Source organism: Microcebus murinus, chromosome 21, assembly GCF_040939455.1.
Source record: "Microcebus murinus isolate Inina chromosome 21, M.murinus_Inina_mat1.0, whole genome shotgun sequence".
Lineage (NCBI taxonomy): Eukaryota > Metazoa > Chordata > Mammalia > Primates > Cheirogaleidae > Microcebus > Microcebus murinus.
Window position 1 is genome coordinate 378539 of NC_134124.1, and position 25138 is coordinate 403676.

At 63.7% G+C, this 25138-nt stretch overlaps 1 non-coding gene and 6 pseudogenes across 1 annotated transcript; all 7 read left to right on the forward strand.

Moving 5' to 3' along the window:
* The first annotated feature begins 1724 nt into the window (after positions 1-1724).
* LOC142863258 (uncharacterized) lies at positions 1725-1843 on the forward strand (annotated as a pseudogene).
* A 3471-nt stretch (positions 1844-5314) lies between these two features.
* Positions 5315-5433, forward strand: LOC142863259 (uncharacterized; annotated as a pseudogene).
* Positions 5434-8899: 3466 nt separating this feature from the next.
* On the forward strand, positions 8900-9018 carry LOC142863260 (uncharacterized; annotated as a pseudogene).
* A 3472-nt stretch (positions 9019-12490) lies between these two features.
* LOC142863261 (uncharacterized) lies at positions 12491-12609 on the forward strand (annotated as a pseudogene).
* Positions 12610-16083: 3474 nt separating this feature from the next.
* On the forward strand, positions 16084-16202 carry LOC142863262 (uncharacterized; annotated as a pseudogene).
* Positions 16203-19640: 3438 nt separating this feature from the next.
* LOC142863348 (uncharacterized) lies at positions 19641-19759 on the forward strand (annotated as a pseudogene).
* A 2674-nt stretch (positions 19760-22433) lies between these two features.
* On the forward strand, positions 22434-22552 carry LOC142863127 (5S ribosomal RNA). The gene has a single exon (XR_012914021.1). It is a non-coding gene; the product is annotated as a 5S ribosomal RNA (ribosomal RNA).
* Positions 22553-25138: the final 2586 nt, after the last annotated feature.

Here is a 25138-nt window from a genome sequence, read left to right on the forward strand (position 1 = left end):
CACTTTGGGTAGCAAGAGTCTGAGGTGTCTCTGAGCCCTGTGCCTTGTCGGGGGTGGGGGGCGGGGGGGAGGAGGAGGTGGGAAGGGCCGGGGCCTGCAGTCCTGTTCCCGGGGTGGCACGGCAAGTGGCTTCTTCCACAGGCTGCTTGGCCTGGGCTCCCTGCACCTGGGCCTTTGGAGGACTGGCCCTGTGCTTGCCAACACTTCCTGCAGGGACCCAGAGCTGGGAGGTTGCATCTCTCAGCCCTGGGTCGGGCAGAGCCCCAGCGGGCCATGCCCACAACCTCTCTCAGCACCGGTCCCCCAGAAGGCTCCTTTGGGACCAGGATTCTCTTGCGGTGACTCTTTAAGGTCTGGCCCCTGGATGGAGGGGCACCAGGAGTAGAGGAGCAGGAAGGGGAAGGGGGTGGCCATGCGAGGGGACACTTTGAGGCCAAGTCCCAGCTTCAGCCTGATCCTCCTGGGAACCCCGCTCTGAGACAAGGAGCCGGGCTTCGCATTCCCACAGCAGCCAGTCGTGGGCTGAGGACACCTGGGGCGTTGGGAACTCCCTGGCTTCTCCTTGGTTTAACATCTAGAGCTGCTTGTGAATCGCGCCGCCACACACACCCGAGCGCAGGTGTCTTCCGCACAGACTGCGGGCCTCGCTCTTCTGAACGCCGCCGGCTCGCCACCCACCCACGCGTGAACCTGGTCAGGGTGCTTTCTCTCAGGGGCAGACTCTTTTCCGGGCGGGCTACCGGTGTCTCTGTTTGCTCGTTTCTTTCTTCCATTTCGGGAAAGTCTTCCTTGCTGGGTGTGGAAATCTCCTATGCCTTCCCTCGCCTATTCTGTCAGCTTTAAAATTCTCTTTCAGTGGCCACCCTCACAGATGGATTAGGAAACTCTTTCCGGTGCACTCATTAGTGAAATGACCTCAAGGAAGCTGGAATCCAATATCTAATGGCCGATTTTTAGCGAGTCCACACGCCAGGGTGGTCGGGGTCCAATGCAGCCCCGGCCAGGCCCAGGCCCCTTGGACTGGGCCACAGGAGGACACGGAGGAGGGTCCCGGCCCCCACGAAGCGGTGCCGGCAGTTCTCCACGGGCTTGGGCGTTTTCCAGAGGTAGGAGATGGAGGGGACTGATTTCTTCAGCGCCCCACAAACCACCCCACCCCACCCATGGGACACATCCCCAGAGAGAGACGCCCCATACACTGGCTGTGCCCCAGCCCTGGCCCCGGGGAATAGGCGGCAGCCCACCCACAGGGCGAGGGGGGGGCGCAGCTGAAAGGGGTTGTGGGGGAGGGCGGCCCCTGGCTGGGGTCAAAGGGCGAGCGCCCCGCGCTCGCGCGTGCGCAGTCAGCGGCGGCGACGCGCTGGGGGTGGGCAGCGGGTAGGTGAAGGAGGCCTGGGGAGGAGACGAGGGGGGCTGGGAGGGCTCCACCTTGGCGAGTCCAGCCGTGGAGGCGCATCTTGTGTGAGTGTGAGTGAGTGTGAGTGTGTGTGTGTGTGTATAGAGAGACAGCCCCCCCCCCCCGCCCCGGGCCGCCCCGCCCCGCCCATCAACCCCGTCCCTGGGAGCCCGCGGGACCCGGCCGGCGAACTCAACAGGCCCGGCCCGGCGCGGGGCCTGGGGCGGGAGGCGGCGGCGGCGGCGGCGGCGGCGGCGGCGGCGGCGGCGGGGGGGAAAGCGCAGAGAGGCTCGGCTTCTTGAGCGGGGCAGGGGCGCCCTCCGCCGCCGTCTAGGGCCACCCCACCCTGAACGCCCCCGATCTCGTCTGGTCTCGGAAGCTAAGCAGGGTCGGGCCTGGTTAGTACTTGGATGGGAGACCGCCTGGGAATACCGGGTGCCACAGGCTGCTGCTTTTTTTTTTTTTTTTTTTTCCTCTTGTTCTGTCCCCTTTCTGGGAGCGGGGCGGCGGCGGCCCGGGGTGGGGGTGACCCCAACCCTCAGCGCCCGCCGCGGTGCCTGGCGCCGCAGCCCGCACCGTGGGGCCTCCTCTTGTCCCAAGCCGCGACACCGCCGCCACGCGGCAGCATGCGTGGCATCTGGACTGTCAGGTCTCAGACCAAAGGTCTGCTCTGTGGGAACCGACACGCTGGAGGAAACCTTGAGAGTCTGAGAGGGGAGGGAGTTCCAGAAGAAGGCCAGGATGTCATTTTGAGGGAGTATGTGACCAGAACTCGTCCCGTTGCTTTTGGGGTTCTATGGGCTACACGCAGGAATCTTTGGTGGTGGCACCTGATGTTGGGGGATCCGGAGTCACACCCAGACCTGCTCCACAGGCCTCCTTTTACTTTTCTCTTCGGATTCATTATTTTTAAAAAGTGTCTCTTACCTCTAGGATTGCATTTTCTTTTCTCTCTCTTTTCAAGCAGATGATGGGAGTACAAGTGTTCAGGTGACATGTGTTGCCCGTGCCCCCCTCCCCCCTGTGTTCTCATTCATATACCTCTCATGTTGTTCCAGCGTATCGTGGGGGTACCAATGTTAAGGTCGGGTGCGTTGCCCTCTCCCAGCCTCCCCCCTCGGGTCAGAGCTTCAAGTGCTCCCATCCCCCAGTCGGTGCGCACCCACCCCATGCCTAATGGATGTGTATGCCCCTCCCCTCCCCCCACCCGCCCGACACCCACCCGATGAAGGTGATTCCTCTCTGTCCACTTAGGTGTCCATCCGTTCGTACCAATTTGCTGGTGAGCGCGCTCACGTGGTGCTCGTGTGTCCATTCTTGGGATACCTGGCTTACTGGAACGGGTTCCAGCTCTGGCCAGGAGAACACGAGAGGCGCCCTCTCACCGCTGCTCCTCACAGCCGAATGGCACTCCGTGGTGTCCACGCGCCACATTTTATTAATGCACTCCTGGATGGATGGGCACTCGGGTCGCTTCCACGTCTTTGCGATTGTGAATTGTGCCCTAACTGTAACCCTAACCCTTACCCAGCCCGTCTCCTCTGCCCCTGCCTGACGCACTCCTCCCCGGCCTGGCCCGTCACTGTCCTGGGCTCCCGCCTGACCGGCTCCTCCCCGCCCGGCCTGTCACCGTCCTCTGCCCCTGCCTGACATGCTCCTTCCCGCCCGGCCTCTCACCGTCCTCGGCCCCTGCCTGACCGGCTCCTCCGTCGCCTGGGCCTTCCAAGGGCTTGGTGTGGACGCTGCTTCCAGGAAGCCCTCCAGAAACCCGGCAGCAGGGTGGCCGCAGCAGTCTCCAGCAGCCGTCCCTAAGTCGCGTGAGTGCGGGGGACGTGCCCCCGCTGTGCCCCCGCGGGGGCCCAGCCTGGTGTCTTCCCTGAGGCCCTGCGGCTGCCGGCTGGGCTGCCGCTCCCCGCAAGGGGAGAGCCGCGGAGGTGGGGACCGCCTCCTGATGGGGAGGTACACGCAGCTCTCCACGCAGCTCTCCACGTCGGATTCCGGGGCTCTCTGTCCTGCCCGAAGGCCCAGCTGGCCTGCGGGTCCTTAGAGTGGCGAAAACATCCGAAAGCTGAGATTGAGGGTCCGGTGGCTGTCTGCACTTTTGTGCTGGGCACCCCAGGGAGGCCCGGGGGCTGGCTGGACAACGTGGTCTGCTGGGCGGGGGGGTTGGAGGAGCAACTGATGCCCTTTGCACTTTGGGTAGCAAGAGTCTGAGGTGTCTCTGAGCCCTGTGCCTTGTCGGGGGTGGGGGGCGGGGGGGAGGAGGAGGTGGGAAGGGCCGGGGCCTGCAGTCCTGTTCCCGGGGTGGCACGGCAAGTGGCTTCTTCCACAGGCTGCTTGGCCTGGGCTCCCTGCACCTGGGCCTTTGGAGGACTGGCCCTGTGCTTGCCAACACTTCCTGCAGGGACCCAGAGCTGGGAGGTTGCATCTCTCAGCCCTGGGTCGGGCAGAGCCCCAGCGGGCCATGCCCACAACCTCTCTCAGCACCGGTCCCCCAGAAGGCTCCTTTGGGACCAGGATTCTCTTGCGGTGACTCTTTAAGGTCTGGCCCCTGGATGGAGGGGCACCAGGAGTAGAGGAGCAGGAAGGGGAAGGGGGTGGCCATGCGAGGGGACACTTTGAGGCCAAGTCCCAGCTTCAGCCTGATCCTCCTGGGAACCCCGCTCTGAGACAAGGAGCCGGGCTTCGCATTCCCACAGCAGCCAGTCGTGGGCTGAGGACACCTGGGGCGTTGGGAACTCCCTGGCTTCTCCTTGGTTTAACATCTAGAGCTGCTTGTGAATCGCGCCGCCACACACACCCGAGCGCAGGTGTCTTCCGCACAGACTGCGGGCCTCGCTCTTCTGAACGCCGCCGGCTCGCCACCCACCCACGCGTGAACCTGGTCAGGGTGCTTTCTCTCAGGGGCAGACTCTTTTCCGGGCGGGCTACCGGTGTCTCTGTTTGCTCGTTTCTTTCTTCCATTTCGGGAAAGTCTTCCTTGCTGGGTGTGGAAATCTCCTATGCCTTCCCTCGCCTATTCTGTCAGCTTTAAAATTCTCTTTCAGTTGCCACCCTCACAGATGGATTAGGAAACTCTTTCCGGTGCACTCATTAGTGAAATGACCTCAAGGAAGCTGGAATCCAATATCTAATGGCCGATTTTTAGCGAGTCCACACGCCAGGGTGGTCGGGGTCCAATGCAGCCCCGGCCAGGCCCAGGCCCCTTGGACTGGGCCACAGGAGGACACGGAGGAGGGTCCCGGCCCCCACGAAGCGGTGCCGGCAGTTCTCCACGGGCTTGGGCGTTTTCCAGAGGTAGGAGATGGAGGGGACTGATTTCTTCAGCGCCCCACAAACCACCCCACCCCACCCATGGGACACATCCCCAGAGAGAGACGCCCCATACACTGGCTGTGCCCCAGCCCTGGCCCCGGGGAATAGGCGGCAGCCCACCCACAGGGCGAGGGGGGGGCGCAGCTGAAAGGGGTTGTGGGGGAGGGCGGCCCCTGGCTGGGGTCAAAGGGCGAGCGCCCCGCGCTCGCGCGTGCGCAGTCAGCGGCGGCGACGCGCTGGGGGTGGGCAGCGGGTAGGTGAAGGAGGCCTGGGGAGGAGACGAGGGGGGCTGGGAGGGCTCCACCTTGGCGAGTCCAGCCGTGGAGGCGCATCTTGTGTGAGTGTGAGTGAGTGTGAGTGTGTGTGTGTGTGTATAGAGAGACAGCCCCCCCCCCCCCCCCCCGCCCCGGGCCGCCCCGCCCCGCCCATCAACCCCGTCCCTGGGAGCCCGCGGGACCCGGCCGGCGAACTCAACAGGCCCGGCCCGGCGCGGGGCCTGGGGCGGGAGGCGGCGACGGCGGCGGCGGCGGCGGCGGCGGCGGCGGGGGGGAAAGCGCAGAGAGGCTCGGCTTCTTGAGCGGGGCAGGGGCGCCCTCCGCCGCCGTCTAGGGCCACCCCACCCTGAACGCCCCCGATCTCGTCTGGTCTCGGAAGCTAAGCAGGGTCGGGCCTGGTTAGTACTTGGATGGGAGACCGCCTGGGAATACCGGGTGCCACAGGCTGCTGCTTTTTTTTTTTTTTTTTTTCCTCTTGTTCTGTCCCCTTTCTGGGAGCGGGGCGGCGGCGGCCCGGGGTGGGGGTGACCCCAACCCTCAGCGCCCGCCGCGGTGCCTGGCGCCGCAGCCCGCACCGTGGGGCCTCCTCTTGTCCCAAGCCGCGACACCGCCGCCACGCGGCAGCATGCGTGGCATCTGGACTGTCAGGTCTCAGACCAAAGGTCTGCTCTGTGGGAACCGACACGCTGGAGGAAACCTTGAGAGTCTGAGAGGGGAGGGAGTTCCAGAAGAAGGCCAGGATGTCATTTTGAGGGAGTATGTGACCAGAACTCGTCCCGTTGCTTTTGGGGTTCTATGGGCTACACGCAGGAATCTTTGGTGGTGGCACCTGATGTTGGGGGATCCGGAGTCACACCCAGACCTGCTCCACAGGCCTCCTTTTACTTTTCTCTTCGGATTCATTATTTTTAAAAAGTGTCTCTTACCTCTAGGATTGCATTTTCTTTTCTCTCTCTTTTCAAGCAGATGATGGGAGTACAAGTGTTCAGGTGACATGTGTTGCCCGTGCCCCCCTCCCCCCTGTGTTCTCATTCATATACCTCTCATGTTGTTCCAGCGTATCGTGGGGGTACCAATGTTAAGGTCGGGTGCGTTGCCCTCTCCCAGCCTCCCCCCTCGGGTCAGAGCTTCAAGTGCTCCCATCCCCCAGTCGGTGCGCACCCACCCCATGCCTAATGGATGTGTATGCCCCTCCCCTCCCCCCACCCGCCCGACACCCACCCGATGAAGGTGATTCCTCTCTGTCCACTTAGGTGTCCATCCGTTCGTACCAATTTGCTGGTGAGCGCGCTCACGTGGTGCTCGTGTGTCCATTCTTGGGATACCTGGCTTACTGGAACGGGTTCCAGCTCTGGCCAGGAGAACACGAGAGGCGCCCTCTCACCGCTGCTCCTCACAGCCGAATGGCACTCCGTGGTGTCCACGCGCCACATTTTATTAATGCACTCCTGGATGGATGGGCACTCGGGTCGCTTCCACGTCTTTGCGATTGTGAATTGTGCCCTAACTGTAACCCTAACCCTTACCCAGCCCGTCTCCTCTGCCCCTGCCTGACGCACTCCTCCCCGGCCTGGCCCGTCACTGTCCTGGGCTCCCGCCTGACCGGCTCCTCCCCGCCCGGCCTGTCACCGTCCTCTGCCCCTGCCTGACATGCTCCTTCCCGCCCGGCCTCTCACCGTCCTCGGCCCCTGCCTGACCGGCTCCTCCGTCGCCTGGGCCTTCCAAGGGCTTGGTGTGGACGCTGCTTCCAGGAAGCCCTCCAGAAACCCGGCAGCAGGGTGGCCGCAGCAGTCTCCAGCAGCCGTCCCTAAGTCGCGTGAGTGCGGGGGACGTGCCCCCGCTGTGCCCCCGCGGGGGCCCAGCCTGGTGTCTTCCCTGAGGCCCTGCGGCTGCCGGCTGGGCTGCCGCTCCCCGCAAGGGGAGAGCCGCGGAGGTGGGGACCGCCTCCTGATGGGGAGGTACACGCAGCTCTCCACGCAGCTCTCCACGTCGGATTCCGGGGCTCTCTGTCCTGCCCGAAGGCCCAGCTGGCCTGCGGGTCCTTAGAGTGGCGAAAACATCCGAAAGCTGAGATTGAGGGTCCGGTGGCTGTCTGCACTTTTGTGCTGGGCACCCCAGGGAGGCCCGGGGGCTGGCTGGACAACGTGGTCTGCTGGGCGGGGGGGTTGGAGGAGCAACTGATGCCCTTTGCACTTTGGGTAGCAAGAGTCTGAGGTGTCTCTGAGCCCTGTGCCTTGTCGGGGGTGGGGGGCGGGGGGGAGGAGGAGGTGGGAAGGGCCGGGGCCTGCAGTCCTGTTCCCGGGGTGGCACGGCAAGTGGCTTCTTCCACAGGCTGCTTGGCCTGGGCTCCCTGCACCTGGGCCTTTGGAGGACTGGCCCTGTGCTTGCCAACACTTCCTGCAGGGACCCAGAGCTGGGAGGTTGCATCTCTCAGCCCTGGGTCGGGCAGAGCCCCAGCGGGCCATGCCCACAACCTCTCTCAGCACCGGTCCCCCAGAAGGCTCCTTTGGGACCAGGATTCTCTTGCGGTGACTCTTTAAGGTCTGGCCCCTGGATGGAGGGGCACCAGGAGTAGAGGAGCAGGAAGGGGAAGGGGGTGGCCATGCGAGGGGACACTTTGAGGCCAAGTCCCAGCTTCAGCCTGATCCTCCTGGGAACCCCGCTCTGAGACAAGGAGCCGGGCTTCGCATTCCCACAGCAGCCAGTCGTGGGCTGAGGACACCTGGGGCGTTGGGAACTCCCTGGCTTCTCCTTGGTTTAACATCTAGAGCTGCTTGTGAATCGCGCCGCCACACACACCCGAGCGCAGGTGTCTTCCGCACAGACTGCGGGCCTCGCTCTTCTGAACGCCGCCGGCTCGCCACCCACCCACGCGTGAACCTGGTCAGGGTGCTTTCTCTCAGGGGCAGACTCTTTTCCGGGCGGGCTACCGGTGTCTCTGTTTGCTCGTTTCTTTCTTCCATTTCGGGAAAGTCTTCCTTGCTGGGTGTGGAAATCTCCTATGCCTTCCCTCGCCTATTCTGTCAGCTTTAAAATTCTCTTTCAGTGGCCACCCTCACAGATGGATTAGGAAACTCTTTCCGGTGCACTCATTAGTGAAATGACCTCAAGGAAGCTGGAATCCAATATCTAATGGCCGATTTTTAGCGAGTCCACACGCCAGGGTGGTCGGGGTCCAATGCAGCCCCGGCCAGGCCCAGGCCCCTTGGACTGGGCCACAGGAGGACACGGAGGAGGGTCCCGGCCCCCACGAAGCGGTGCCGGCAGTTCTCCACGGGCTTGGGCGTTTTCCAGAGGTAGGAGATGGAGGGGACTGATTTCTTCAGCGCCCCACAAACCACCCCACCCCACCCATGGGACACATCCCCAGAGAGAGACGCCCCATACACTGGCTGTGCCCCAGCCCTGGCCCCGGGGAATAGGCGGCAGCCCACCCACAGGGCGAGGGGGGGGCGCAGCTGAAAGGGGTTGTGGGGGAGGGCGGCCCCTGGCTGGGGTCAAAGGGCGAGCGCCCCGCGCTCGCGCGTGCGCAGTCAGCGGCGGCGACGCGCTGGGGGTGGGCAGCGGGTAGGTGAAGGAGGCCTGGGGAGGAGACGAGGGGGGCTGGGAGGGCTCCACCTTGGCGAGTCCAGCCGTGGAGGCGCATCTTGTGTGAGTGTGAGTGAGTGTGAGTGTGTGTGTGTGTGTATAGAGAGACAGCCCCCCCCCCCCCCGCCCCGGGCCGCCCCGCCCCGCCCATCAACCCCGTCCCTGGGAGCCCGCGGGACCCGGCCGGCGAACTCAACAGGCCCGGCCCGGCGCGGGGCCTGGGGCGGGAGGCGGCGGCGGCGGCGGCGGCGGCGGCGGCGGCGGCGGGGGGGAAAGCGCAGAGAGGCTCGGCTTCTTGAGCGGGGCAGGGGCGCCCTCCGCCGCCGTCTAGGGCCACCCCACCCTGAACGCCCCCGATCTCGTCTGGTCTCGGAAGCTAAGCAGGGTCGGGCCTGGTTAGTACTTGGATGGGAGACCGCCTGGGAATACCGGGTGCCACAGGCTGCTGCTTTTTTTTTTTTTTTTTTTTTTCCTCTTGTTCTGTCCCCTTTCTGGGAGAGGGGCGGCGGCGGCCCGGGGTGGGGGTGACCCCAACCCTCAGCGCCCGCCGCGGTGCCTGGCGCCGCAGCCCGCACCGTGGGGCCTCCTCTTGTCCCAAGCCGCGACACCGCCGCCACGCGGCAGCATGCGTGGCATCTGGACTGTCAGGTCTCAGACCAAAGGTCTGCTCTGTGGGAACCGACACGCTGGAGGAAACCTTGAGAGTCTGAGAGGGGAGGGAGTTCCAGAAGAAGGCCAGGATGTCATTTTGAGGGAGTATGTGACCAGAACTCGTCCCGTTGCTTTTGGGGTTCTATGGGCTACACGCAGGAATCTTTGGTGGTGGCACCTGATGTTGGGGGATCCGGAGTCACACCCAGACCTGCTCCACAGGCCTCCTTTTACTTTTCTCTTCGGATTCATGATTTTTAAAAAGTGTCTCTTACCTCTAGGATTGCATTTTCTTTTCTCTCTCTTTTCAAGCAGATGATGGGAGTACAAGTGTTCAGGTGACATGTGTTGCCCGTGCCCCCCTCCCCCCTGTGTTCTCATTCATATACCTCTCATGTTGTTCCAGCGTATCGTGGGGGTACCAATGTTAAGGTCGGGTGCGTTGCCCTCTCCCAGCCTCCCCCCTCGGGTCAGAGCTTCAAGTGCTCCCATCCCCCAGTCGGTGCGCACCCACCCCATGCCTAATGGATGTGTATGCCCCTCCCCTCCCCCCACCCGCCCGACACCCACCCGATGAAGGTGATTCCTCTCTGTCCACTTAGGTGTCCATCCGTTCGTACCAATTTGCTGGTGAGCGCGCTCACGTGGTGCTCGTGTGTCCATTCTTGGGATACCTGGCTTACTGGAACGGGTTCCAGCTCTGGCCAGGAGAACACGAGAGGCGCCCTCTCACCGCTGCTCCTCACAGCCGAATGGCACTCCGTGGTGTCCACGCGCCACATTTTATTAATGCACTCCTGGATGGATGGGCACTCGGGTCGCTTCCACGTCTTTGCGATTGTGAATTGTGCCCTAACTGTAACCCTAACCCTTACCCAGCCCGTCTCCTCTGCCCCTGCCTGACGCACTCCTCCCCGGCCTGGCCCGTCACTGTCCTGGGCTCCCGCCTGACCGGCTCCTCCCCGCCCGGCCTGTCACCGTCCTCTGCCCCTGCCTGACATGCTCCTTCCCGCCCGGCCTCTCACCGTCCTCGGCCCCTGCCTGACCGGCTCCTCCGTCGCCTGGGCCTTCCAAGGGCTTGGTGTGGACGCTGCTTCCAGGAAGCCCTCCAGAAACCCGGCAGCAGGGTGGCCGCAGCAGTCTCCAGCAGCCGTCCCTAAGTCGCGTGAGTGCGGGGGACGTGCCCCCGCTGTGCCCCCGCGGGGGCCCAGCCTGGTGTCTTCCCTGAGGCCCTGCGGCTGCCGGCTGGGCTGCCGCTCCCCGCAAGGGGAGAGCCGCGGAGGTGGGGACCGCCTCCTGATGGGGAGGTACACGCAGCTCTCCACGCAGCTCTCCACGTCGGATTCCGGGGCTCTCTGTCCTGCCCGAAGGCCCAGCTGGCCTGCGGGTCCTTAGAGTGGCGAAAACATCCGAAAGCTGAGATTGAGGGTCCGGTGGCTGTCTGCACTTTTGTGCTGGGCACCCCAGGGAGGCCCGGGGGCTGGCTGGACAACGTGGTCTGCTGGGCGGGGGGGTTGGAGGAGCAACTGATGCCCTTTGCACTTTGGGTAGCAAGAGTCTGAGGTGTCTCTGAGCCCTGTGCCTTGTCGGGGGTGGGGGGCGGGGGGGAGGAGGAGGTGGGAAGGGCCGGGGCCTGCAGTCCTGTTCCCGGGGTGGCACGGCAAGTGGCTTCTTCCACAGGCTGCTTGGCCTGGGCTCCCTGCACCTGGGCCTTTGGAGGACTGGCCCTGTGCTTGCCAACACTTCCTGCAGGGACCCAGAGCTGGGAGGTTGCATCTCTCAGCCCTGGGTCGGGCAGAGCCCCAGCGGGCCATGCCCACAACCTCTCTCAGCACCGGTCCCCCAGAAGGCTCCTTTGGGACCAGGATTCTCTTGCGGTGACTCTTTAAGGTCTGGCCCCTGGATGGAGGGGCACCAGGAGTAGAGGAGCAGGAAGGGGAAGGGGGTGGCCATGCGAGGGGACACTTTGAGGCCAAGTCCCAGCTTCAGCCTGATCCTCCTGGGAACCCCGCTCTGAGACAAGGAGCCGGGCTTCGCATTCCCACAGCAGCCAGTCGTGGGCTGAGGACACCTGGGGCGTTGGGAACTCCCTGGCTTCTCCTTGGTTTAACATCTAGAGCTGCTTGTGAATCGCGCCGCCACACACACCCGAGCGCAGGTGTCTTCCGCACAGACTGCGGGCCTCGCTCTTCTGAACGCCGCCGGCTCGCCACCCACCCACGCGTGAACCTGGTCAGGGTGCTTTCTCTCAGGGGCAGACTCTTTTCCGGGCGGGCTACCGGTGTCTCTGTTTGCTCGTTTCTTTCTTCCATTTCGGGAAAGTCTTCCTTGCTGGGTGTGGAAATCTCCTATGCCTTCCCTCGCCTATTCTGTCAGCTTTAAAATTCTCTTTCAGTGGCCACCCTCACAGATGGATTAGGAAACTCTTTCCGGTGCACTCATTAGTGAAATGACCTCAAGGAAGCTGGAATCCAATATCTAATGGCCGATTTTTAGCGAGTCCACACGCCAGGGTGGTCGGGGTCCAATGCAGCCCCGGCCAGGCCCAGGCCCCTTGGACTGGGCCACAGGAGGACACGGAGGAGGGTCCCGGTCCCCACGAAGCGGTGCCGGCAGTTCTCCACGGGCTTGGGCGTTTTCCAGAGGTAGGAGATGGAGGGGACTGATTTCTTCAGCGCCCCACAAACCACCCCACCCCACCCATGGGACACATCCCCAGAGAGAGACGCCCCATACACTGGCTGTGCCCCAGCCCTGGCCCCGGGGAATAGGCGGCAGCCCACCCACAGGGCGAGGGGGGGGCGCAGCTGAAAGGGGTTGTGGGGGAGGGCGGCCCCTGGCTGGGGTCAAAGGGCGAGCGCCCCGCGCTCGCGCGTGCGCAGTCAGCGGCGGCGACGCGCTGGGGGTGGGCAGCGGGTAGGTGAAGGAGGCCTGGGGAGGAGACGAGGGGGGCTGGGAGGGCTCCACCTTGGCGAGTCCAGCCGTGGAGGCGCATCTTGTGTGAGTGTGAGTGAGTGTGAGTGTGTGTGTGTGTGTATAGAGAGACAGCCCCCCCCCCCCCCGCCCCGGGCCGCCCCGCCCCGCCCATCAACCCCGTCCCTGGGAGCCCGCGGGACCCGGCCGGCGAACTCAACAGGCCCGGCCCGGCGCGGGGCCTGGGGCGGGAGGCGGCGGCGGCGGCGGCGGCGGCGGCGGCGGCGGCGGCGGGGGGGAAAGCGCAGAGAGGCTCGGCTTCTTGAGCGGGGCAGGGGCGCCCTCCGCCGCCGTCTAGGGCCACCCCACCCTGAACGCCCCCGATCTCGTCTGGTCTCGGAAGCTAAGCAGGGTCGGGCCTGGTTAGTACTTGGATGGGAGACCGCCTGGGAATACCGGGTGCCACAGGCTGCTGCTTTTTTTTTTTTTTTTTTTTTTCCTCTTGTTCTGTCCCCTTTCTGGGAGAGGGGCGGCGGCGGCCCGGGGTGGGGGTGACCCCAACCCTCAGCGCCCGCCGCGGTGCCTGGCGCCGCAGCCCGCACCGTGGGGCCTCCTCTTGTCCCAAGCCGCGACACCGCCGCCACGCGGCAGCATGCGTGGCATCTGGACTGTCAGGTCTCAGACCAAAGGTCTGCTCTGTGGGAACCGACACGCTGGAGGAAACCTTGAGAGTCTGAGAGGGGAGGGAGTTCCAGAAGAAGGCCAGGATGTCATTTTGAGGGAGTATGTGACCAGAACTCGTCCCGTTGCTTTTGGGGTTCTATGGGCTACACGCAGGAATCTTTGGTGGTGGCACCTGATGTTGGGGGATCCGGAGTCACACCCAGACCTGCTCCACAGGCCTCCTTTTACTTTTCTCTTCGGATTCATGATTTTTAAAAAGTGTCTCTTACCTCTAGGATTGCATTTTCTTTTCTCTCTCTTTTCAAGCAGATGATGGGAGTACAAGTGTTCAGGTGACATGTGTTGCCCGTGCCCCCCTCCCCCCTGTGTTCTCATTCATATACCTCTCATGTTGTTCCAGCGTATCGTGGGGGTACCAATGTTAAGGTCGGGTGCGTTGCCCTCTCCCAGCCTCCCCCCTCGGGTCAGAGCTTCAAGTGCTCCCATCCCCCAGTCGGTGCGCACCCACCCCATGCCTAATGGATGTGTATGCCCCTCCCCTCCCCCCACCCGCCCGACACCCACCCGATGAAGGTGATTCCTCTCTGTCCACTTAGGTGTCCATCCGTTCGTACCAATTTGCTGGTGAGCGCGCTCACGTGGTGCTCGTGTGTCCATTCTTGGGATACCTGGCTTACTGGAACGGGTTCCAGCTCTGGCCAGGAGAACACGAGAGGCGCCCTCTCACCGCTGCTCCTCACAGCCGAATGGCACTCCGTGGTGTCCACGCGCCACATTTTATTAATGCACTCCTGGATGGATGGGCACTCGGGTCGCTTCCACGTCTTTGCGATTGTGAATTGTGCCCTAACTGTAACCCTAACCCTTACCCAGCCCGTCTCCTCTGCCCCTGCCTGACGCACTCCTCCCCGGCCTGGCCCGTCACTGTCCTGGGCTCCCGCCTGACCGGCTCCTCCCCGCCCGGCCTGTCACCGTCCTCTGCCCCTGCCTGACATGCTCCTTCCCGCCCGGCCTCTCACCGTCCTCGGCCCCTGCCTGACCGGCTCCTCCGTCGCCTGGGCCTTCCAAGGGCTTGGTGTGGACGCTGCTTCCAGGAAGCCCTCCAGAAACCCGGCAGCAGGGTGGCCGCAGCAGTCTCCAGCAGCCGTCCCTAAGTCGCGTGAGTGCGGGGGACGTGCCCCCGCTGTGCCCCCGCGGGGGCCCAGCCTGGTGTCTTCCCTGAGGCCCTGCGGCTGCCGGCTGGGCTGCCGCTCCCCGCAAGGGGAGAGCCGCGGAGGTGGGGACCGCCTCCTGATGGGGAGGTACACGCAGCTCTCCACGCAGCTCTCCACGTCGGATTCCGGGGCTCTCTGTCCTGCCCGAAGGCCCAGCTGGCCTGCGGGTCCTTAGAGTGGCGAAAACATCCGAAAGCTGAGATTGAGGGTCCGGTGGCTGTCTGCACTTTTGTGCTGGGCACCCCAGGGAGGCCCGGGGGCTGGCTGGACAACGTGGTCTGCTGGGCGGGGGGGTTGGAGGAGCAACTGATGCCCTTTGCACTTTGGGTAGCAAGAGTCTGAGGTGTCTCTGAGCCCTGTGCCTTGTCGGGGGTGGGGGGCGGGGGGGAGGAGGAGGTGGGAAGGGCCGGGGCCTGCAGTCCTGTTCCCGGGGTGGCACGGCAAGTGGCTTCTTCCACAGGCTGCTTGGCCTGGGCTCCCTGCACCTGGGCCTTTGGAGGACTGGCCCTGTGCTTGCCAACACTTCCTGCAGGGACCCAGAGCTGGGAGGTTGCATCTCTCAGCCCTGGGTCGGGCAGAGCCCCAGCGGGCCATGCCCACAACCTCTCTCAGCACCGGTCCCCCAGAAGGCTCCTTTGGGACCAGGATTCTCTTGCGGTGACTCTTTAAGGTCTGGCCCCTGGATGGAGGGGCACCAGGAGTAGAGGAGCAGGAAGGGGAAGGGGGTGGCCATGCGAGGGGACACTTTGAGGCCAAGTCCCAGCTTCAGCCTGATCCTCCTGGGAACCCCGCTCTGAGACAAGGAGCCGGGCTTCGCATTCCCACAGCAGCCAGTCGTGGGCTGAGGACACCTGGGGCGTTGGGAACTCCCTGGCTTCTCCTTGGTTTAACATCTAGAGCTGCTTGTGAATCGCGCCGCCACACACACCCGAGCGCAGGTGTCTTCCGCACAGACTGCGGGCCTCGCTCTTCTGAACGCCGCCGGCTCGCCACCCACCCACGCGTGAACCTGGTCAGGGTGCTTTCTCTCAGGGGCAGACTCTTTTCCGGGCGGGCTACCGGTGTCTCTGTTTGCTCGTTTCTTTCTTCCATTTCGGGAAAGTCTTCCTTGCTGGGTGTGGAAATCTCCTATGCCTTCCCTCGCCTATTCTGTCAGCTTTAAAATTCTCTTTCAGTTGCCACCCTCACAGATGGATTAGGAAACTCTTTCCGGTGCACTCATTAGTGAAATGACCTCAAGGAAGCTGGAATCCAATATCTAATGGCCGATTTTTAGCGAGTCCACACGCCAGGGTGGTCGGGGTCCAATGCAGCCCCGGCCAGGCCCAGGCCCCTTGGACTGGGCCACAGGAGGACACGGAGGAGGGTCCCGGCCCCCACGAAGCGGTGCCGGCAGTTCTCCACGGGCTTGGGCGTTTTCCAGAGGTAGGAGATGGAGGGGACTGATTTCTTGAGCGCCCCACAAACCACCCCACCCCACCCATGGGACACATCCCCAGAGAGAGACGCCCCATACACTGGCTGTGCCCCAGCCCTGGCCCCGGGGAATAGGCGGCAGCCCACCCACAGGGCGAGGGGGGGGCGCAGCTGAAAGGGGTTGTGGGGGAGGGCGGCCCCTGGCTGGGGTCAAAGGGCGAGCGCCCCGCGCTCGCGCGTGCGCAGTCAGCGGCGGCGACGCGCTGGGGGTGGGCAGCGGGTAGGTGAAGGAGGCCTGGGGAGGAGACGAGGGGGGCTGGGAGGGCTCCACCTTGGCGAGTCCAGCCGTGGAGGCGCATCTTGTGTGAGTGTGAGTGAGTGTGAGTGTGTGTGTGTGTGTATAGAGAGACAGCCCCCCCCCCCCCCCCGCCCCGGGCCGCCCCGCCTCGCCCATCAACCCCGTCCCTGGGAGCCCGCGGGACCCGGCCGGCGAACTCAACAGGCCCGGCCCGGCGCGGGGCCTGGGGCGGGAGGCGGCGGCGGCGGCGGCGGCGGCGGCGGCGGCGGCGGCGGGGGGGAAAGCGCAGAGAGGCTCGGCTTCTTGAGCGGGGCAGGGGCGCCCTCCGCCGCCGTCTAGGGCCACCCCACCCTGAACGCCCCCGATCTCGTCTGGTCTCGGAAGCTAAGCAGGGTCGGGCCTGGTTAGTACTTGGATGGGAGACCGCCTGGGAATACCGGGTGCCACAGGCTGCTGCTTTTTTTTTTTTTTTTTTCCTCTTGTTCTGTCCCCTTTCTGGGAGCGGGGCGGCGGCGGCCCGGGGTGGGGGTGACCCCAACCCTCAGCGCCCGCCGCGGTGCCTGGCGCCGCAGCCCGCACCGTGGGGCCTCCTCTTGTCCCAAGCCGCGACACCGCCGCCACGCGGCAGCATGCGTGGCATCTGGACTGTCAGGTCTCAGACCAAAGGTCTGCTCTGTGGGAACCGACACGCTGGAGGAAACCTTGAGAGTCTGAGAGGGGAGGGAGTTCCAGAAGAAGGCCAGGATGTCATTTTGAGGGAGTATGTGACCAGAACTCGTCCCGTTGCTTTTGGGGTTCTATGGGCTACACGCAGGAATCTTTGGTGGTGGCACCTGATGTTGGGGGATCCGGAGTCACACCCAGACCTGCTCCACAGGCCTCCTTTTACTTTTCTCTTCGGATTCATGATTTTTAAAAAGTGTCTCTTACCTCTAGGATTGCATTTTCTTTTCTCTCTCTTTTCAAGCAGATGATGGGAGTACAAGTGTTCAGGTGACATGTGTTGCCCGTGCCCCCCTCCCCCCTGTGTTCTCATTCATATACCTCTCATGTTGTTCCAGCGTATCGTGGGGGTACCAATGTTAAGGTCGGGTGCGTTGCCCTCTCCCAGCCTCCCCCCTCGGGTCAGAGCTTCAAGTGCTCCCATCCCCCAGTCGGTGCGCACCCACCCCATGCCTAATGGATGTGTATGCCCCTCCCCTCCCCCCACCCGCCCGACACCCACCCGATGAAGGTGATTCCTCTCTGTCCACTTAGGTGTCCATCCGTTCGTACCAATTTGCTGGTGAGCGCGCTCACGTGGTGCTCGTGTGTCCATTCTTGGGATACCTGGCTTACTGGAACGGGTTCCAGCTCTGGCCAGGAGAACACGAGAGGCGCCCTCTCACCGCTGCTCCTCACAGCCGAATGGCACTCCGTGGTGTCCACGCGCCACATTTTATTAATGCACTCCTGGATGGATGGGCACTCGGGTCGCTTCCACGTCTTTGCGATTGTGAATTGTGCCCTAACTGTAACCCTAACCCTTACCCAGCCCGTCTCCTCTGCCCCTGCCTGACGCACTCCTCCCCGGCCTGGCCCGTCACTGTCCTGGGCTCCCGCCTGACCGGCTCCTCCCCGCCCGGCCTGTCACCGTCCTCTGCCCCTGCCTGACATGCTCCTTCCCGCCCGGCCTCTCACCGTCCTCGGCCCCTGCCTGACCGGCTCCTCCGTCGCCTGGGCCTTCCAAGGGCTTGGTGTGGACGCTGCTTCCAGGAAGCCCTCCAGAAACCCGGCAGCAGGGTGGCCGCAGCAGTCTCCAGCAGCCGTCCCTAAGTCGCGTGAGTGCGGGGGACGTGCCCCCGCTGTGCCCCCGCGGGGGCCCAGCCTGGTGTCTTCCCTGAGGCCCTGCGGCTGCCGGCTGGGCTGCCGCTCCCCGCAAGGGGAGAGCCGCGGAGGTGGGGACCGCCTCCTGATGGGGAGGTACACGCAGCTCTCCACGCAGCTCTCCACGTCGGATTCCGGGGCTCTCTGTCCTGCCCGAAGGCCCAGCTGGCCTGCGGGTCCTTAGAGTGGCGAAAACATCCGAAAGCTGAGATTGAGGGTCCGGTGGCTGTCTGCACTTTTGTGCTGGGCACCCCAGGGAGGCCCGGGGGCTGGCTGGACAACGTGGTCTGCTGGGCGGGGGGGTTGGAGGAGCAACTGATGCCCTTTGCACTTTGGGTAGCAAGAGTCTGAGGTGTCTCTGAGCCCTGTGCCTTGTCGGGGGTGGGGGGCGGGGGGGAGGAGGAGGTGGGAAGGGCCGGGGCCTGCAGTCCTGTTCCCGGGGTGGCACGGCAAGTGGCTTCTTCCACAGGCTGCTTGGCCTGGGCTCCCTGCACCTGGGCCTTTGGAGGACTGGCCCTGTGCTTGCCAACACTTCCTGCAGGGACCCAGAGCTGGGAGGTTGCATCTCTCAGCCCTGGGTCGGGCAGAGCCCCAGCGGGCCATGCCCACAACCTCTCTCAGCACCGGTCCCCCAGAAGGCTCCTTTGGGACCAGGATTCTCTTGCGGTGACTCTTTAAGGTCTGGCCCCTGGATGGAGGGGCACCAGGAGTAGAGGAGCAGGAAGGGGAAGGGGGTGGCCATGCGAGGGGACACTTTGAGGCCAAGTCCCAGCTTCAGCCTGATCCTCCTGGGAACCCCGCTCTGAGACAAGGAGCCGGGCTTCGCATTCCCACAGCAGCCAGTCGTGGGCTGAGGACACCTGGGGCGTTGGGAACTCCCTGGCTTCTCCTTGGTTTAACATCTAGAGCTGCTTGTGAATCGCGCCGCCACACACACCCGAGCGCAGGTGTCTTCCGCACAGACTGCGGGCCTCGCTCTTCTGAACGCCGCCGGCTCGCCACCCACCCACGCGTGAACCTGGTCAGGGTGCTTTCTCTCAGGGGCAGACTCTTTTCCGGGCGGGCTACCGGTGTCTCTGTTTGCTCGTTTCTTTCTTCCATTTCGGGAAAGTCTTCCTTGCTGGGTGTGGAAATCTCCTATGCCTTCCCTCGCCTATTCTGTCAGCTTTAAAATTCTCTTTCAGTTGCCACCCTCACAGATGGATTAGGAAACTCTTTCCGGTGCACTCATTAGTGAAATGACCTCAAGGAAGCTGGAATCCAATATCTAATGGCCGATTTTTAGCGAGTCCACACGCCAGGGTGGTCGGGGTCCAATGCAGCCCCGGCCAGGCCCAGGCCCCTTGGACTGGGCCACAGGAGGACACGGAGGAGGGTCCCGGCCCCCACGAAGCGGTGCCGGCAGTTCTCCACGGGCTTGGGCGTTTTCCAGAGGTAGGAGATGGAGGGGACTGATTTCTTCAGCGCCCCACAAACCACCCCACCCCACCCATGGGACACATCCCCAGAGAGAGACGCCCCATACACTGGCTGTGCCCCAGCCCTGGCCCCGGGGAATAGGCGGCAGCCCACCCACAGGGCGAGGGGGGGGCGCAGCTGAAAGGGGTTGTGGGGGAGGGCGGCCCCTGGCTGGGGTCAAAGGGCGAGCGCCCCGCGCTCGCGCGTGCGCAGTCAGCGGCGGCGACGCGCTGGGGGTGGGCAGCGGGTAGGTGAAGGAGGCCTGGGGAGGAGACGAGGGGGGCTGGGAGGGCTCCACCTTGGCGAGTCCAGCCGTGGAGGCGCATCTTGTGTGAGTGTGAGTGAGTGTGAGTGTGTGTGTGTGTGTATAGAGAGACAGCCCCCCCGCCCCGGGCCGCCCCGCCCCGCCCATCAACCCCGTCCCTGGGAGCCCGCGGGACCCGGCCGGCGAACTCAACAGGCCCGGCCCGGCGCGGGGCCTGGGGCGGGAGGCGGCGGCGGCGGCGGGGGGGGAAAGCGCAGAGAGGCTCGGCTTCTTGAGCGGGGCAGGGGCGCCCTCCGCCGCCATCTAGGGCCACCCCACCCTGAACGCCCCCTATCTCGTCTGGTCTCGGAAGCTAAGCAGGGTCGGGCCTGGTTAGTACTTGGATGGGAGACCGCCTGGGAATACCGGGTGCCACAGGCTGCTGCTTTTTTTTTTTTTTTTTTTCCTCTTGTTCTGTCCCCTTTCTGGGAGCGGGGCGGCGGCGGCCCGGGGTGGGGGTGACCCCAACCCTCAGCGCCCGCCGCGGTGCCTGGCGCCGCAGCCCGCACCGTGGGGCCTCCTCTTGTCCCAAGCCGCGACACCGCCGCCACGCGGCAGCATGCGTGGCATCTGGACTGTCAGGTCTCAGACCAAAGGTCTGCTCTGTGGGAACCGACACGCTGGAGGAAACCTTGAGAGTCTGAGAGGGGAGGGAGTTCCAGAAGAAGGCCAGGATGTCATTTTGAGGGAGTATGTGACCAGAACTCGTCCCGTTGCTTTTGGGGTTCTATGGGCTACACGCAGGAATCTTTGGTGGTGGCACCTGATGTTGGGGGATCCGGAGTCACACCCAGACCTGCTCCACAGGCCTCCTTTTACTTTTCTCTTTGGATTCATGATTTTTAAAAAGTGTCTCTTACCTCTATGATTGCATTTTCTTTTCTCTCTCTCTTCAAGCAGATGATGGGAGTACAAGTATTCAGGTGACATGTGTTGCCCGTGCCCCCCTCCCCCCTGTGTTCTTTTTTTTTTTTTTTTTGAGACAGAGTCTCGTTTTGCTGCCCAGGCTAGAGTGAGTGCCATGGCGTCAGCCTAGCTCACAGCAACCTCAATCTCCGGGCTCAAGCAATCCTGCTGCCTCAGCCTCCCGAGTAGTTGGGACTACAGGCATGCACCACCACGCCCGGCTGTGTTTTCTACATATATTAGTTGGCCAATTAATTTCTTTCTATTTTTAGTAGAGACGGGGTCTCGCTCTTGCTCAGGCTGGTTTCGAACTCCTGACCTGGAGCAATCCGCCCGCCTCGGCCTCCCAGAGAGCTAGGATTACAGGCGTGAGCCACCGCGCCCGGCCCCCCCTGTGTTCTTATTCATATACCTCTCATGTTGTTCCAGCGTATTGTGGGGGTACCAATGTTAAGGTCGGGTGCCTTGCCCTCTCCAAGCCTCCCCCCTCGGGTCAGAGCTTCAAGTGCGCCCATCCCCCAGTCGGTGCGCACCCACCCCATGCCTAATGGATGTGTATGCCCCTCCCCTCCCCCCACCCGCCCGACACCCACCCGATGAAGGTGATTCCTCTCTGTCCACTTAGGCGTCCATCCGTTCGTACCAATTTGCTGGTGAGCGCGCTCACGTGGTGCTCGTGTGTCCATTCTTGGGATACCTGGCTTACTGGAACGGGTCCCAGCTCTGGCCAGGAGAACACGAGAGGCGCCCTCTGGCCGGGGCTGCATTGGACCCCGACCACCCTGGCGTGTGGACTCGCTAAAAATCGGCCATTAGATATTGGATTCCAGCTTCCTGGAGGTCATTTCACTAATGAGTGCACCGGAAAGAGTTTCCTAATCCATCTGTGAGGGTGGCAACTGAAAGAGAATTTGAAAGCTGACAGAATAGGCGAGGGAAGGCATAGGAGATTTCCACACCCAGCAAGGAAGACTTTCCCGAAATGGAAGAAAGAAATGAGCAAACAGAGACACCGGTAGCCCGCCCGGAAAAGAGTCTGCCCCTGAGAGAAAGCACCCTGACCAGGTTCACCCGTGGGTGGGTGGCGAGCTAGCGGCATTCAGAAGAGCGAGGCCCGCAGTCTGTGCGGAAGACACCTGCGCTCGGGTGTGTGTGGCGGCGCGATTCACAAGCAGCTCTAGACGTTAAACCAAGGAGAAGCCAGGGAGTTCCCAACGCCCCAGGTGTCCTCAGCCCACGACTGGCTGCTGTGGGAATGCGAAGCCCGGCTCCTTGTCTCAGAGCGGGGTTCCCAGGAGGATCAGGCTGAAGCTGGGACTTGGCCTCAAAGTGTCCCCTCGCATGGCCACCCCCTTCCCCTTCCTGCTCCTCTACTCCTGGTGCCCCTCCATCCAGGGGCCAGACCTTAAAGAGTCACCGCAAGAGAATCCTGGTCCCAAAGGAGCCTTCTGGGGGACCGGTGCTGAGAGAGGTTGTGGGCATGGCCCGCTGGGGCTCTGCCCGACCCAGGGCTGAGAGATGCCACCTCCCAGCTCTGGGTCCCTGCAGGAAGTGTTGGCAAGCACAGGGCCGGTCCTCTAAAGGCCCCCATACACTCGCTCCCCTCCCCCATGTGCTGTGCCCCAGCCCTGGCCCAGGGGAATAGGCGGCAGCCCACCCACAGGGTGGGGGGCCCAGCTGAAAGGGGTTGGGGGGGGAGGGCGGCCCCTGCCTTGGGTCCAAGGGCGGGGACCCGGGCGTGCGCAATGGGCGGTGGCGGCGGCGGCGGCCGTGGTGGTCGCGGTTGCGATCAAGAGCTAGGAGTGGGGGGCGGGGAGGTGAAGGAGGCCAGGTGAGGAGAGGAGGGGGGCTGGAAGGTCTCCACCTTGGCGAGTCCAGCCGTGGAGGCGCATCTTGTGTGAGTGTGAGTGAGTGAGTGTGAGTGTGTGTGTGTGTGTGTGTGTGTGTGTGTATAGAGAGACAGCCCCCCACCCCGGCCCGCCGCTTCCTGCCCGCCCCGCCCCGCCTGTCACCCCTGTCCCTGGGAGCCCTGCGTACCCGGCCGGCAAACTCAACAGGCCTGGCCTGGCGCGGGGCCTGGGGCGGGAGGAGGCGGCGGGGAAGCGCAGAGAGGCTCGGCTTCTTGAGCGGGGCAGGGGCGCCCTCTGCCGTCTAGGGCCACACCACCCTGAACGCGCCCGATCTCGTCTGGTCTCGGAAGCTAAGCAGGGTTGGGCCTGGTTAGTACTTGGATGGGAGACCGCCTGGGAATACCGGGTGCTGTAGGCTTCTTCTTTTTTCTTTTTTTGTTTTGCCTCTTGTTCTGTCCCCTTTCTGGGAGCGGGGCGGCGGCCCGGGGTGGGGGTCACCCACACCCTCAGCGCCCGCCGCGGTGCCTGGAGCCCCAGCCCGCACCGTGGGGCCTCCTCTTGTCCCAAGCCGCGATACCGCCGTCACGCGGCAGCATGCGTGGCTTCTGGATTGTCAGGTCTCAGACCAAAGTTCTGGCACCCTGTCTTACCGTCCCCCATGGGTGTGTGGACACACCCAGATCGACACAGCGCACGGCCTGCCCATCTCCCATGGGTGAGTGGACACAGCCTGATCCACACTGCGCCCTGCCTTCCTGTGTCCCTTTGGTGTGTGGACACAGCCAGTTCCACACTGCGCCCTGACTGCCCGTCTCCCGTGGGTGAGTTTACACAGTCACATCTACACTGCGCCCTGTCCGCCTGTCTCTGCTGGGTGTGTGGACACAACAAGTTCCACACAGCGCCCTGCCACCCGTCTCCCGTGGGTGAGGGGACACAATAAATCCACACGGCGCCCAGCCTACATATCTCCCGTGGGTGAGTAGACACAGCCACGTCCACGCAGCGTCCTGCCTACCCGTCTGTTTGATGTGTGGACACAGGAAGTTCCACACTGCTCCCTGTCTGCCCGTGTCCCGTGGGTGTGTGAACAATGACAGTTCCACACATAGCCCAGCCTGCATGTCACCCATGGGTGAGTGGATACAGCAAGTTCCACACTGCGCCCTGTCTGCCCGTTTGCCATATGTCTGTGGACACAGAAAGTTCCACACACAGCCCTGCCTGCCCGCCTCCCGTTGGTTTGTGGACACAGCCAGTTCCACACTGCGCCCTGACTGCCTGTCTCTGGTGGGTGAGTGGACACAGACACATCCACACAGCACCCTGCCTGCCCGTCACCCGTGGGTGAGTGGACACAGCCACATCCACAAAGCGCCCTTCCTGCCCGTCTCCCGTGGGTGAGTGGACACAGCCACATGCACACTGTGACCTGCCAGCCCGTCTCCCGTGGGAGAGTGCACACTGCAAGTTCCACAATGCGCCCTACCTGACCGTCTCCCATGGGTGTGTGGACACAGCCACATCCACACAGCACCCTGGCTGACCGCCTCCCATGGGTGTGTGGACACAGCCAGTTCCACACTGCGCCCTGCCTGCCCATCTCCCGTGGGTGAGTGGACACAGACAGATCCCCACATCGCCCAGCCTGCCCGTCTCCATCGGTGAGTGGACACAGCCAAATCATCACGGTGCCCAGCCTGCCCAACTCCGGTGGGTGAGTAGACACAGCCACATCCACACAGCACCCTGCCTGACAGTCTTCCATGGGTGTGTGGACACAGCCAGTTCCACACTACGCCCAGCCTGCCCGTCTCGGGTGGGTGTGTGGACACAGCAAGTTCCACACAGCGCCCTTCCTGTCCATCTCCCATGGGTGTGTGGACACAGCCAGATCCACACAGTGCCCTGCCTGAACGTATCCCATGGGTGTGTGGAAACAGGCAGATCCACACAGCGCCCTGCCTGCCCATCACCCGTGGGTGAGTAGAAAAAGCTAGTTCCACACTGTGCCCTGCCTGCCCACCTTCCGTGGGTGAGTGGAGACAGGCACATCCACACAGCGCCCTGCCTGTCCGTCTCCGGTAGGGGTGTGGACACAGCCAGTTCCACACTGGGCCCTGCCTGCCCGTCTCCCATGGGAGTGTGGACAAGGCAGATCCACACGGCTCCCAGCCTGCCCGTCTCCCGTGGGTGTGTTGACACAGCCACATCCACACAGCACCCTGCCTGACTGTCTCCCGTGGGTGAGTAGACACAGCCAGTTCCACACTGCGCCCTGCCTGCCCGTCTCCCGTGGGTGAGTGGAGACAGCCACATCCACACATGCCCTGCCTGCACGTCTCTGGTGGGTGTGTGGACACAGCCATTTCCACACTGCGTCCTGCTTGCCCGTCACCCATGGGTGAGTGATCACAGCCAGATCCACACTGCTCCCTGCCTGCCTGTCTCCCGTGGGTGAGTGGACACAGCCAGATCGTCACGGTGCCCAGCCTGCCCATCTCGTGTGGGTGAGTGGACACAGCCACATCCACACAGCACCCTTCCTGCCAGTCTCACGTGGGTGAGTGGACACAGCCAGATCCACACAGCGCCCTGCCTGAACGTATCCCATGGGTGTGTGGAAACAGCCAGATCCACACAGCGCCCTGCCTGCCCGTCTCCCGTGGGTAAGTAGACACAGCTAGTTCCACACTGCGCCCTGCCTGCCCATCTTCCGTGGGTGAGTGGGGACATCCACATCCACACAGCGCCCTGCCTGCCCGTCTCCGGTGGGGGTGTGTACACAGCCAGTTCCACACTGGGCCCTGCCTGCCCGTCACGCATGGGTGAGTGGACACAGCCAGATGTACACTGCGCCCTGCCTGCAAGTCTCCCGTGTGTGTGAGGACACAGCCAGATCCACACGGCGCCCAGCCTGCCCTTCTCCCGTTGGTGTGTGGACACGGCAAGATCCACACTGCGCCCTGCCTGCCCATCTCCCATGGGTGATTGGACACAGCCA